This window comes from Pogoniulus pusillus, unplaced genomic scaffold (genome assembly GCF_015220805.1).
Source record: "Pogoniulus pusillus isolate bPogPus1 unplaced genomic scaffold, bPogPus1.pri scaffold_47_arrow_ctg1, whole genome shotgun sequence".
In the NCBI taxonomy this organism is placed as follows: domain Eukaryota; kingdom Metazoa; phylum Chordata; class Aves; order Piciformes; family Lybiidae; genus Pogoniulus; species Pogoniulus pusillus.
The window spans coordinates 3,268,133-3,279,644 of record NW_026974707.1 but is presented as its reverse complement, the minus strand read 5'-3'; the positions used below and the strand labels follow the sequence as shown (position 1 = coordinate 3,279,644).

At 66.3% G+C, this 11,512-nt stretch overlaps 1 long non-coding RNA gene across 3 annotated transcripts; it reads right to left on the bottom strand.

The window, feature by feature from the left end:
• Positions 1–5,502: 5,502 nt before the first annotated feature.
• Positions 5,503–9,675, bottom strand: LOC135174097 (uncharacterized). 3 transcript variants are annotated; one of them, XR_010301739.1, is made up of 6 exons: positions 8,880–9,197; positions 8,155–8,401; positions 7,892–8,059; positions 7,312–7,405; positions 6,235–6,906; positions 5,503–6,075 (listed from the first exon to the last, which is right to left on the bottom strand). It is a non-coding gene; the product is annotated as an uncharacterized LOC135174097 (long non-coding RNA). The 3 variants fall into 3 exon arrangements; XR_010301738.1 differs by lacking the exon at positions 8,880–9,197 and adding an exon at positions 9,588–9,675 and having other exon boundaries at positions 5,503–6,906; XR_010301737.1 differs by having other exon boundaries at positions 5,503–6,906.
• Between the last annotated feature and the right edge of the window lie 1,837 nt (positions 9,676–11,512).

The following is an 11,512-nucleotide window of genomic DNA, read 5'->3' as shown; positions in this document are numbered from 1 at the left end:
CTCTTTACCCTGCCCTGTGAGCTTCCTGAGGCTGTGTTAGCCTCAGCCCGATCCAATCTTCCCCTTGGGGGCTGCAACCCAGGCCCAGGCTGAATGCTTCCCACTCTGCAAACTGCTGTGCCACAGTAACAAAAGGTTCCCGGTGCCACAGCCCTGCCCTGCCTCCTCTGGGCTCAATGCCCAGCAGCAGAAGCCATTGCAAGGCAGAGTAAGTGCAATGGTTCCTCCACCCCTGGCATTCAGGAGCAGCTCCGCTAACAGGAGCTATAGTTGAACCCCAGCCCCCTCCCGCCACCTCTCTGTGTGTCTCCTCCCCCCGACACTCCTCCCCCTCTGTCTGACCCCTCCCCCACCCCCCCCCACCTGTCTCACTCCTCCCATCCCCCTGCCCATCTATCTGCCCCTCCCTGCCCCTCCCTGCCTCTCGCTCTCTGCCCTCCTCTCTTCTCTCCCCTTCTCTTTTCTCCGCTGGGTAAATGTGTGCCTGGTGCCTGCAGCTTCTCCTTACCCTGCCCTGGGAGCTTCCTGAGGCTGTGTTAGCCTCAGCCTGATCCAATCTTCCCCTTGGGGGCTGCAACCCAGGCCCAGGCTGAATGCTTCCCACTGTGCCACAGTAACAAAAGGTTCCCGGTGCCACAGCCCTGCCCTGCCTCCTCTGGGCTCAATGCCCAGCAGCAGAAGCCATTGCAAGGCAGAGTAGATGCAAAGGTTCCTTTGCCCCTGGGGCATTCAGGAGCAGCTCCACTCACAACAGCTATAGTTGAGCCTTATTTGCTTGGCCTCAGCCCCTGCTCTTACCCTGCCTCCTGCAGCCTGCGACTGCTTCTCCGTGGCCGAAGCAGCAAAGTGGGGAAGATCTCAGCCTTGTGCTTCATTCCCTATCAGCATTCCCAGTGGAGTCCCCAGCAGGCTTTGGCTGGGCTGCACCGCAGCCAGGTGCTTGCAGGCGTGGGGGCAATGCCTCTGCTGCAGAAACCTGCCCCTGAAATCTGAACTTTCTGCCTTGCAGTCAGACAGTGAGGAGAAGGTTCTGGAGAGCTGCCTCTGCTTGGCAGGACACTGAGCTGCTCTTGTGCCAGTGCACTGCAGTGCAGCCATGGGCTGTGGCAGCTGCCTCACTGCCTCCATGCATGGCAAGGTTCAATAACAACCTCACTGGCTCCAGAGTCTCAAGGTGGGCAGTGCTGCAGGGGCCAGAGCAAGAGCCGTGACAGAATCGCTGCCAACTGCACAGCAGCAGCTGCGTGGGACAGAAGGCAGCAACAGTGCTGCTGCTGCCGGCAGCTTCAGCTCTGCAGAGGCTGAGGTGGAGCCGAGGCAGGCGGCAGCACAGGGCCTGGAGCTCAGCTGGGGCAGAGTGGGAAGAGCTGTGCCAGAGCAGAGCTGTGTGCGGGCAGAGCCTTTGCTGTGCCCTTGGCTCCTCTGCCTCTCTCGGCCCTCTCCTCCTGCCGCTGTCTCTGCCCTCACCCCCTCCCCTCTCTGCCTCCTGCCCGCCCCCCTCCGCTGCCCCCCTCCCTCCCCCCTCCCACCCAACCTGTATAACTCCGCCCCCACCCCCCGCCTGTCTAACTCCGCCCCCACCCCCCGCCTGATTAACTGCGCCCCCACCCCCACGCCGTCTAACTCCGCCCCCAACCCCCACCTAACTCCGCCCCCACCTCCAGCCTGACTAACTCCGCCCCCACCCCCCCGCCTGTTTAACTCCGCCCCCACCCCGCGCCTGCCTAACTCCGACCCCACCCCCCGCCTGCCTAACTCCGCCCCCACCCCCCCGCCTGCCTAACTCCGCCCCCACCCCCCCGCCTACCTAACTCCGCCCCCACCCCCCCCGCCTGTCTAACTCCGCCCCCACCCCCCCGCCAGTCTAACTCCGCCCCCACCCCCCCGCCTCACTAACTCCGCCCCCCCGCCTGTCTAACTCCGCCCCCAACCCCTACCTGCCTAACTCCGCCCCCACCCCCCCGCCTGTCTAACTCCGCCCCCACCCCCCCGCCTGTCTAACTCCTCTCCCACCCCCCGCCTGCTTAACTCCGCCCCCAACCCCGCCTCACTGACTCCGCCCCACCCCCCGCCTCACTGACTCCGACCCCACCCCCAGCCTCACTAACTCCGCCCCCACCCCCGCCTCACTAACTCCGCCCCCAGCGTCACTAACTCCGCCCCCACCCCCCCGCCTCACTAACTCCGCCCCCACCCCCCAGCCTCACTGACTCCGCCCCCACCCCCCGCCTATCTAACTCCGCCCCCACCCCCCAGCCTCATTAACTCCGGCCCCACCCCCCAGCCTCATTGACTCCGCCCCCACCTCCCTCCTCACTAACTCCGCCCCCACCCCCCCGCCTGCCTAACTCCGCCCCCACCCCCCCGCCTGCCTAACTCCGCCCCCACCCCCCCGCCTGCCTAACTCCGGCCCCACCCTCCCGCCTCACTAACTCCGCCCCCACCCCCCAGCCTCACTGACTCCGCCCCCACCCCCCAGCCTCATTAACTCAGCCCCCACCCCCCGCCTCACTAACTCCGCCTCCACCCCCGCCTGTCTAACTCCGCCCCCAACCCCTACCTGCCTAACTCCGCCCCCACCCCCCCGCCTGCCTAACTCCGCCCCCACCCCCCCCGCCTACCTAACTCCGTCCCCACCCCCCCGCCTGTCTAACTCCGCCCCCCAACCTCCCCCGCCTGCTTCACTCCGCCCCCACCCCCCGCCTCACTAACTCCGCCCTCAGCCTCACTAACTCCGCCCCCACCCCCCCCCCCCTCACTAACTCCGCCCCCACCCCCCCAGCCTCACTGACCCCGCCCCCACCCCCCAGCCTCACTGACTCCGCTCCCACCCCCCGCCTGTCTAACTCCGCCCCCACCCCCCCGCCTGCTTAACTCCGCCCCAAGCCCCACCTAACTCCGCCCCCACCTCCAGCCTGACTAACTCCGCCCCCACCCCCCCCGCCTGTTTAACTCCGCCCCCACCCCGCGCCTGCCTAACTCCGACCCCACCCCCCCGCCTGTCTAACTCCGCCCCCACCCCCCCCCGCCTGCCTAACTCCGACCCCACCCCCAGCCTAACACCGCCCCCACCCCCCCCGCCTGTCTTACTCCGCCCCCACCCCCGTCTGTCTAACTCCGCCCCCACCCCCCGTCTGTCTAACTCCGCCCCCACCCCCCCGCCTCACTAACTCCGCCCCCACCCCCCCCGTCTAACTCCGCCCCCATCCCCCGCCTGCCTAACTCCGCCCCCACCCCCGCCTCACTAACTCCGCCCCCAACACCTCGTCTGCCTAACTCCGCCCCCACCCCCCCGCCTGCCTAACTCCGCCCCCACCCCCCCACCTAACTCCGCCCCCACCCACCCGCCTCACTAACTCCACCCCCACCCCCGCCTGTCTAAAACCGCCCCCAACCTCCGCCTGTCTAACTCCGCCCCCACCCCCCCCGCCTGACTAACTCCGCCCCCACCCCCCCCGCCTCACTAACTCCGCCCCCACCCCCCGCCTGTCTAACTCTGCCCCCACCCCCCCCGCCTGTCTAACTCCGCCCCCACCCCCCCCGCCTCACTAACTCCACCCCCACACCCCCGCCTCACTAACTCCGCCCCCCCGTCTAACTCCGCCCCCCCGCCTGCCTAACTCCGCCCCCACCCCCCCGCCTGTCTAACTCCGCCCCCACCCCCCCCGCCTGCCTAACTCCGCCCCCACCCCCAGCCTCACTGACTCCGACCCCACCCCCGCCTCACTGACTCCGACCCCTCCCCCAGCCTCACTGACTCCGACCCCTCCCCCAGCCTCACTGACTCCGACCCCACCCCCAGCCTCACTGACTCCGACCCCACCCCCAGCCTCACTGACTCCGACCCCTCCCCCAGCCTCACCGACTCGCCCCACCCCCCCCGCCTAACTCCGCCCCCAACCCCCGCCTGCCTAACACCGGCCCCACCCCCCCGCCTCACTAACTCCGCCCCCACCTCCCCGCCTGTCTAACTCTGCCCCCACCCCCCCCGCCTCACTAACTCCGCCCCCCCACCTAACTCCGCCCCCAACCCCCGCCAGCCTAACTCCGCCCCACCCCCCCGCCTCACTGACTCTGCCCCCACCCCCCCTCACTGACTCCGCCCCCACCCACCCTTCACTGACTCCGCCCCCACCCCCCCACCTCACTGACTCCGGCCCCCGCCCCCGCCTCACTGACTCCGCCCCCACCCCCCCCGCCTGTCTAACTCCGCCCCCACCCCCCCGCCTGTCTAACTCCGCCCCCACCCCCCCCGCCTCACTGACTCCGCCCCACCCCCCCTTCACTGACTCCGCCCCCACCCCCCCTTCACTGACTCCGCCCCCACCCCCCCACCTCACTGACTCCGGCCCCGCCCCCCGCCTCACTGACTCCGCCCCCACCCCCGCCTCACTGACTCCACCCCCACCCCCGCCTCACTAACTCCGACCACACCCCCCGCCTCACTGACTCCGCCCCCACCCACCGCCTGTCTAACTCCGCCCCCACCCCCCCGCCTGCTTAACTCCGCCCCCACCCCCCCGCCTGCTTAATCCGGCCCCACTCCCCCGCCTGCTTAACTCCGCCCTCACCCCCCGCCTCACTGACTCCGCCCCCACCCCCGCCTCACTGACTCCGCCCCCACCCCCCGCCTCACTGACTCCGCCCCCATCCCCCGCCTCACTGACTCCGCCCCCATCCCCCGCCTCACTGACTCCGCCCCCGCCCCCCCGCCTCACTGACTCCGCCCCCGCCCCCCCGCCTCACTGACTCCGCCCCCGCCCCCCCGCCTCACTAACTCCGCCTCCGCCCCCCCGCCTCACTAACTCCGCCCCCGCCCCCCCCGCCTCACTAACTCCGCCCCCGCCCCCCCGCCTCACTAACTCCACCCCCACCCCCCGCCTGCCTAACTCCGACCCCATCCCCCCGCCTGACTCCTCCCCCACCCCCCGCCTGCCTAACTCCGCCCCCACCCCCCCGCCTGCCTCCTCCCCCACTCCCCTGCCTGTCTAACTCCGCCCCCCGCCTAACTCCGCCCCCACCCCCCCCGCCCCTCTCTCTGACTCCGCCCCCACCCCCTCCGCCAGCTGGGCGGTAGGAGGCAGAGAGGAGCAGGGCAAGGGCTGAGAAAGGGGCAGGAGGAAAAGGGCCGAGAGAGAGGCAGAGCAGCAAAGGCAGCAGCAGCTCTTTCCCTCTGCCCCAGCTTAGCTCCGGGCACTCTGCTGCCGCCTGCCCCTGCCCCACCTCAGCCTCTGCAGCAGCCCTGCTGTGACCCCAGCAGCTTCCCTCCCGCTGCTCCCTCCCGCTGCCTAGGCCAGCACAAAGCTCAGCTTTCAGCTTTTTCATCCAGTCCTGCAGCTCAGCTCAGTGCAAAATGTCTGCTGCTGCCTGCAGCTTCTCTTGACCCTGCCCTGGCAGCTTCCTGAGCCTGGGCCAGCCTCACCCTCATCCGCTCTGCCCCTTGGGGGCTGCAGCCCAGGCCCAGGCTGAATGCTTCCCACTCTCCAAATTAAACCCTCCAGCTCTCCAGAGTAACCTTTTGTTGCTGTGGCACAGCCCTGCCCTGCCTCCTCTGGGCTCAGTGCCCAGCAGCAGAAGCCACTGCAAGGCAGAGTAGATGCAAAGGTTCCTCCACCCCAGGGGCACTCAGGAGCAGCTCCAGAGCTGAGCCTTACTTGCTTGGCCTCAGCCCCTGCTCTCACCCTGCCTCCTGCAGCTGCTGCAGCTCAGCTGAGGCCAGCAGCCTGCGACTGCTTCTCCGTGGCCCAAGCAGCAGAGTGGGGAAGATCTCAGCCTTGTGCTTCATTAGCAGTGGGGAGAGGGACATGGAGTCCCCAGCAGGCCAGGTGCTGCTGCCTCTCACTCCTGTCCTTGCTCAAACCTGCAGGGGGCCCAGCAGAGCGAGGGAGGTTCCTCTCCCTTCCTACTCCACTCTGCTGTGGCTCTGCAGAAGAAGATGAGGCTGGAGCAGAGGCCAGAGCCAGCACAGGGCCTGCTGATCAGGTGGCACAGACTGGCCAGGGCTGTGCCAAACCAGAGCAGTCTTCTGGCAGAGCTTTTGTGGTGCTTTTTCTTTTGCCTTCTTTCTCTCCCACTCTTTCTCTGCCTCACTTTTTCTCTCCTCGTTGGTTTTTGCCTTTAGCATTGCTGCTTTCTTTCCCTCTCTTTTCACCTGCCTCAGCTCTGTCTCCCTGTCCTGTCTCCAGCTCTGTCTCAGCTGGGCTGCTGCTCCTTGCTCCTCCAGACCACAGTGGCCTGCATCCTGCTGCTTCTCCCTCTCACGGACACTCAGCTGCCATTCACTCTCTCTCCCCGTCCCTGGCCTCAGCTCTGCCTCATCCAGAAGCACCTCCAACCTGCAGGCAGCAGTTGGCCTTTGCCATGTGCCCATGCAGGCAGCACAGCTGTGCCGTGCTCCATGGGCCAGCAGTCAGTGACAGCAGCCAGCACTGCCCCCAGCACCACACCCCACACGCAGGGCCTCAGCTTTCCCTGAAGGCAGGCAGAAAAGCCTTCCTGCCCTCCCAGGGGCACTGCAGGCAGCCTGCACCTGCCAGGCCCTGTGCAGCTCTGGAAGCCCAGGGGCTGATGTGCAGAAGCACCTTGCAAGCTCCAGGGCCAGGCCTGGCTCTGCTCGCAGGCAGCTCCCTGCACGGGGGCACAGCAGAGCTGGGCTCAGCTCCGCTTCCACTCAGGGGCACTGCTGGAGAGCAGCACACAGCCAGGCCTGCTACCTTGTGCCTGCCCACGGCCAACTCTCTTTGCCACGCTCCAGCCAGGAATGCCTCCCTGCAGCTTGCCATCGAGGCCAGGTCCTCCGGCTCTGGGCACTGGCAGTGAGTCCCTTCTGAGTCCTGGACGTTCATCTTGGGAGGTCTGCTCGCTGCAGGGTGGAGCTGCACCTTCTGGCCAAGGCATCCACAGGCACTGGAGCAGGAAGGTGAGCACAGTGCAGGCAACTAAAGAACTCCTGTCACGCTCTGGGCCTCCAGGGGCAAGCACCCAGCAGCACCAGAGCCCAAGGAAAGCCTGCAGCCAAAAGTACCAAATCCCTGTCCCACAGCACTGCCTCAAGTGCTGCCTGAGCTCCCAGCCTCGGCCCTGCTCCAAACTGCAGCATCCCTGCCAACTCCTGCACAAGGATGCCATTGCCTGGCACTTGCTACCATCTCACCACACAACTCTCAAAGCCACACAGCTGGGCAGCAGGCCAGGAGAGCAGCCTCCAGGCAGCAGAACAGAGGAACTCATCTCTCCCAGGCTCTCCAGGAGCACCTCGCCTCCAAACCACCCCACACCAGCCCCCAAGCAACCAGGCTCTGACTGGCTTACCGAGGCAGCAGCTTGCAGGTCTTTATGAAGGGCTGCAGTGCTCCTGGCTTGCTCCTGGGCTGTGCTGCTCAGCCTGCAATGTTCACCTTGGACCCTGACAAGCAAGCACAGGCCTCAGCACAGAGGTGCACAAGAGCACAAAGCCCCAGAGAAGCCTGGGACACAACCTCCCCTACAGCAAAAGCAGCTCTGGCCACCCTGTGCTGCCTTGCTGGGACACAAGAACACAGAGGGCAGAGCCTGGCTCCACTCGGAGCTCCTCACCGCTGCAGGCCTCCTGCCAGCTCTTGGACAGATGCAGTTCCCCTGCAGGCATCCTCCAGGTGGCCCTGCAGGTTCTGCCCTGCTGTGTCAGACCCAGAAGCAGTGCTGGGAAATAAATACACCTGTCCTCCTGCTCCAGTGATGGACAAAGGGACCTCACTCTCAGGCACCTCTCTAACTGCAGGCCCCAGGCTCACAAAACAAAGCTGAGTCACTCCCAGGTCACTCCCTCTGCTCTTGGGGCACAGTTGGCTCGAGTGCACTCAGACAGCTGTAGGGCAGCCACCTGCTGCCAAGAGAGAGGCTTTCTCCATACCTTAGCTTCAGATCTCTCCAGCTCCTCCTGCAAACTGACATTCTCCCTCTGCAGCTCACTGCTCTTCTGCTGCAGGCAGCTGCTGGAAAGCTTCTGGGCTTCGTGGGAGGACTCTGCCAGAGGCTGCACTCTGCCAGCGTGCACAAGCTCCTGCTGCAGCTGCAGGACCTTTTGTTACAGAAACGGAGTTCCATGAGCAGGGAGAGGTCAGGCAGAAGCACACAGGAGGAAAGAGGCTTTGACTCAAGGCACTGTGTCATTACCTGGCTCTTCAAAGTGCTCAGCAGAGCAGGGCAGGCGATTCTGCCCTTCCACTGCACTCTGCTGTGGCTCCTCCTCACCTGCTGCATCCAGCTCCCCAGCACAGGGAAGGCATCAACCAGTTAAGAGCGGGGCCAGAGAAGGCCACAGAAGGAGACAGGGAGCTGGAACAGCTCTGCCACAAAGGAAGGCTGAGCTACAGCTCTTCAGCTTCGCCTGAAGCAGGCTGCTGGGGGATGTCATTGCAGCCTTTCAAGGGAGAGAGATGGAGAGAGAGACGTTAGCGAGGGCTGCAGGGACAGGACAGGGCCTGTACGTGGCATGGGCAGGAGCTGGGGGCTGCAACCGTGCAGCTGATGGATGGAGGTTCCTCTCCCCTCCCAGTGCCCTCTCTGCAGGCAGAGGACAGCAGCAATGGTTTGCAGCTCTGCTGAGGGCTTTCTGCTTGAGGCTCTGCCCCTTGGACTCTGGCCTGACTCTGAAGGACGCCAGCAATGTCCATGGCTCATCTGAGCCCCTCAGAGTTCAGGGATCCTCTAAGGGGCTATGGAGAGGCCGACAAAGGCAGCCAGAGCCTGGCCCCAGCTGGGAAAATCCCCTCAGCTGTGCCCGTGCTGCCCTTTGCCGGCTCTGCCAGCCGAGGCCGTGGCAGCTTTGCCACGGGGCACTGCCCACCCCCACTGCTCCTTCGCCCCCAGCCTCTGGGCGCCGACTCTCTGCCACTCACCTCTGCCGGCTGGGAGAAGCAGAGGCGATGCAGGCTGCCGCCGCTGGCGTCTCGCTGCCGCTGGCCTCCACCGGCAGCCACCGGCGCCGAGCACCGCGGCCGGACGCCTGCAGGGCTCGGGGCGGCTCCCGCCGGCGGGACGGAGTCGGACGGCAGCCGCCGAGGGCCGTGGCGAGGCTCGCCTGGGCCGGGCCGGCTCTGCCCCCGGAGCCGCTGCCAGGCGTCTCAAGAGCCTCGCTCGCCGCCGCCTCTCGGTGCTGCAGGCTCCTGCTTTGCTCCCCTGCCTCACTGGCGGCTGTGGGGCTGAGAGACTCCGAGCTTCGCTCTGCCCCGGCTCTGCGCTCTGCAGGCAGGAGGAGGCAGTCAGCTGAGCACACAGCACCAGCGTCAGCCACACAAACTCCTCTGCCCGGGAAGGGGCCTCTTGTTCTAGGGCCGCAACGGCGGCCAGCGGCGCCCCGCAACGGCCGCCAGCGGCGCCCCGCAACGGCCGCCAGCGGCGCCCCGCAACGGCAGAGCCCACCCGGGCCCAGAGCGGAGCGGGGGCTGCCTGCGCACCCCCTGCTGCAGCTCGGCCAGCCCAGGCCCGCAGGCTGCTCTCCACCAGCACCCCCAGGGCTTTCCTGCAGGCAGCAGGACCCCAGCACACTCCCACCCGGCCTGACATAGCCCCCGGGGCCCCGGCACACGCCGCCCCCAGGCACTCACCGCAGCCGCTCCGGTCCCGCTCCGCTGCCAGCTCCCAGCGCCCCTCTCCGGCTGCTTCCTCCGCAGCACTCTCCAACGGGGCCGCCGACCACGCCCCCCGCGCTGATTGGTCAAGGGCCGAGCGCAGCCTCCCATTGGCTGCGGAGCGCCTCGCGCCCCACCCGCTCCCGCCCCCGCGGCCAGCCCCTCCCCGCCCCTCCCTCCCGCGCTCCGCCCGCTCCGCGCAGCGCCCCCTGGGGGCTGCAGTGCTGCCGGTGCCTGGCACCGCCTCGGGCTGCAGCCAGCCCCGGCCCGGCCCCGCTGCGCCTGAGGCGGGCAGAGCCTGCGGCCCCAGCGCCGTGCGGCCGAGAGAGCCCAGCCGAGGGCCCGGGGCGTGCTGAGCGGCTCGGGGCCCCGCACGGTGCCAGCCGCGGCCGTGGCTGCCCTCACAGCAGGCCTGAATGGCAGCTGCGGCACTCAGCGGCTGCTGACGGCTCTGGCCCCAGGGAGACCCCACGGCCTCAGGCTCCCTCATTAGCGTAACCCGCCCTTAATTACCGGGGCTGGGGAAACGGTTTGGTGCAAGGGCTGAGCTCCCCCAGCTGCCTCTGCTGCCTTCAGTCTCTTACCAGGAGACAGGAAAGGGAGGGGAGCAGAGGCAGAGGCTGCAGGGGACTGGCACCGAGCGAGGCTCAGGGCTCAGGGCTGGCACTCTCCTGGCAGCAGCAGATGAGAGCAGTGCTGAGCCCGGGCCCTTTTCTGGCTCCTCTCCCTGCCACCCCACGGCTGCTCTGTGAGTATCTACCTGGCTCCACCTGCAGCACTGCCTCCAGTGCTGCTGTGCCCGGCCCAGGGAGGAGCTGGAACTGCTGAGAGGGTCCAGAGGAGGCCACCAGGGTGAGGGGAGGGCTGCAGAGCCTCCCCTGCGGGGCCAGGCTGGGGGAGCTGGGGCTGTGCAGCCTGCAGAAGGGAAGGCTCCAGGGAGACCTTAGAGCAGCCTTGCAGTGCCTGAAGGGCTCCAGAGGAGCTGGGGAGGGACCTGTGACAAGGGCTGGGAGCGCCAGGATGAGGGACAGTGGCTCTGAGCTGGCAGAGGGGAGAGTGAGAGTGGAGGTGAGGAAGGAATCCTTGGCAGTGAGGGTGGGCAGAGGCTGGCACAGGTTGCCAGGGGAGGTTGTGGCTGCCTCCTGCCTGGAGGGGCTCAAGGTCTGAGCGAGCTGTGCCGGTGGGAGGTGTCGCTGCCCATGGCAAGAGGCTGGAACTGGCTGATCCTGAAGGTCCCTTCCGACCCAGCCCATTCTCTGCTTCTCTGCCTCTGTCCCAGGAGCAGGCTGTTGAAGGAAGCTGCCCAGCAGCGTGGGTCCTGCAGAGCAGCAGCGTTTGCTGTCCCGCAGGGCGGCCAAGGGCTCTTGAGGAGGCTTTCTTCAGCTGGCTGCAGGCAGCTCGGTGATTCACTGCTTGATTGTCTCCAGCCATTAGGAGGATGTTGCCTCCTGTGCTTGGCCTCTTCTGAAGGATTCTTTGGCAACTGCTCTTTGATGGCTGCTAAACGGCGTGGAGCAGGGATACAAAAGGGAACTCTTGCTCCTCTGTGCCACAATTGCCCTAGGGGGAGAGTTGGCCAAAGGGACCGATCCTTTCTTGGCTGCCTTCTTTCTGAAGGCAAACCTAATGTTTGTCCTTCCGTTCTTGAAAGGCTTCTCCTGTTGAACACAATTTCACACAATTAGAATGAGGTGACTCAAGAGCAGAGAGGTTAAAGATGAGCTTCACATGGTTGCTGTAGCTGCTATTTCATTTACAATTTCTGTTGGCTGTGGCATTTTTGTCATGTTAAGGGAGAAATACTGAAAGCATTTCACATGTCACAGATTTTATGAGCTGTCTTCTGTAGAGCTTGTCAAGGTCTTACTCCTCTTGATGCATGTTTCTTTGAGAGTCAGTCA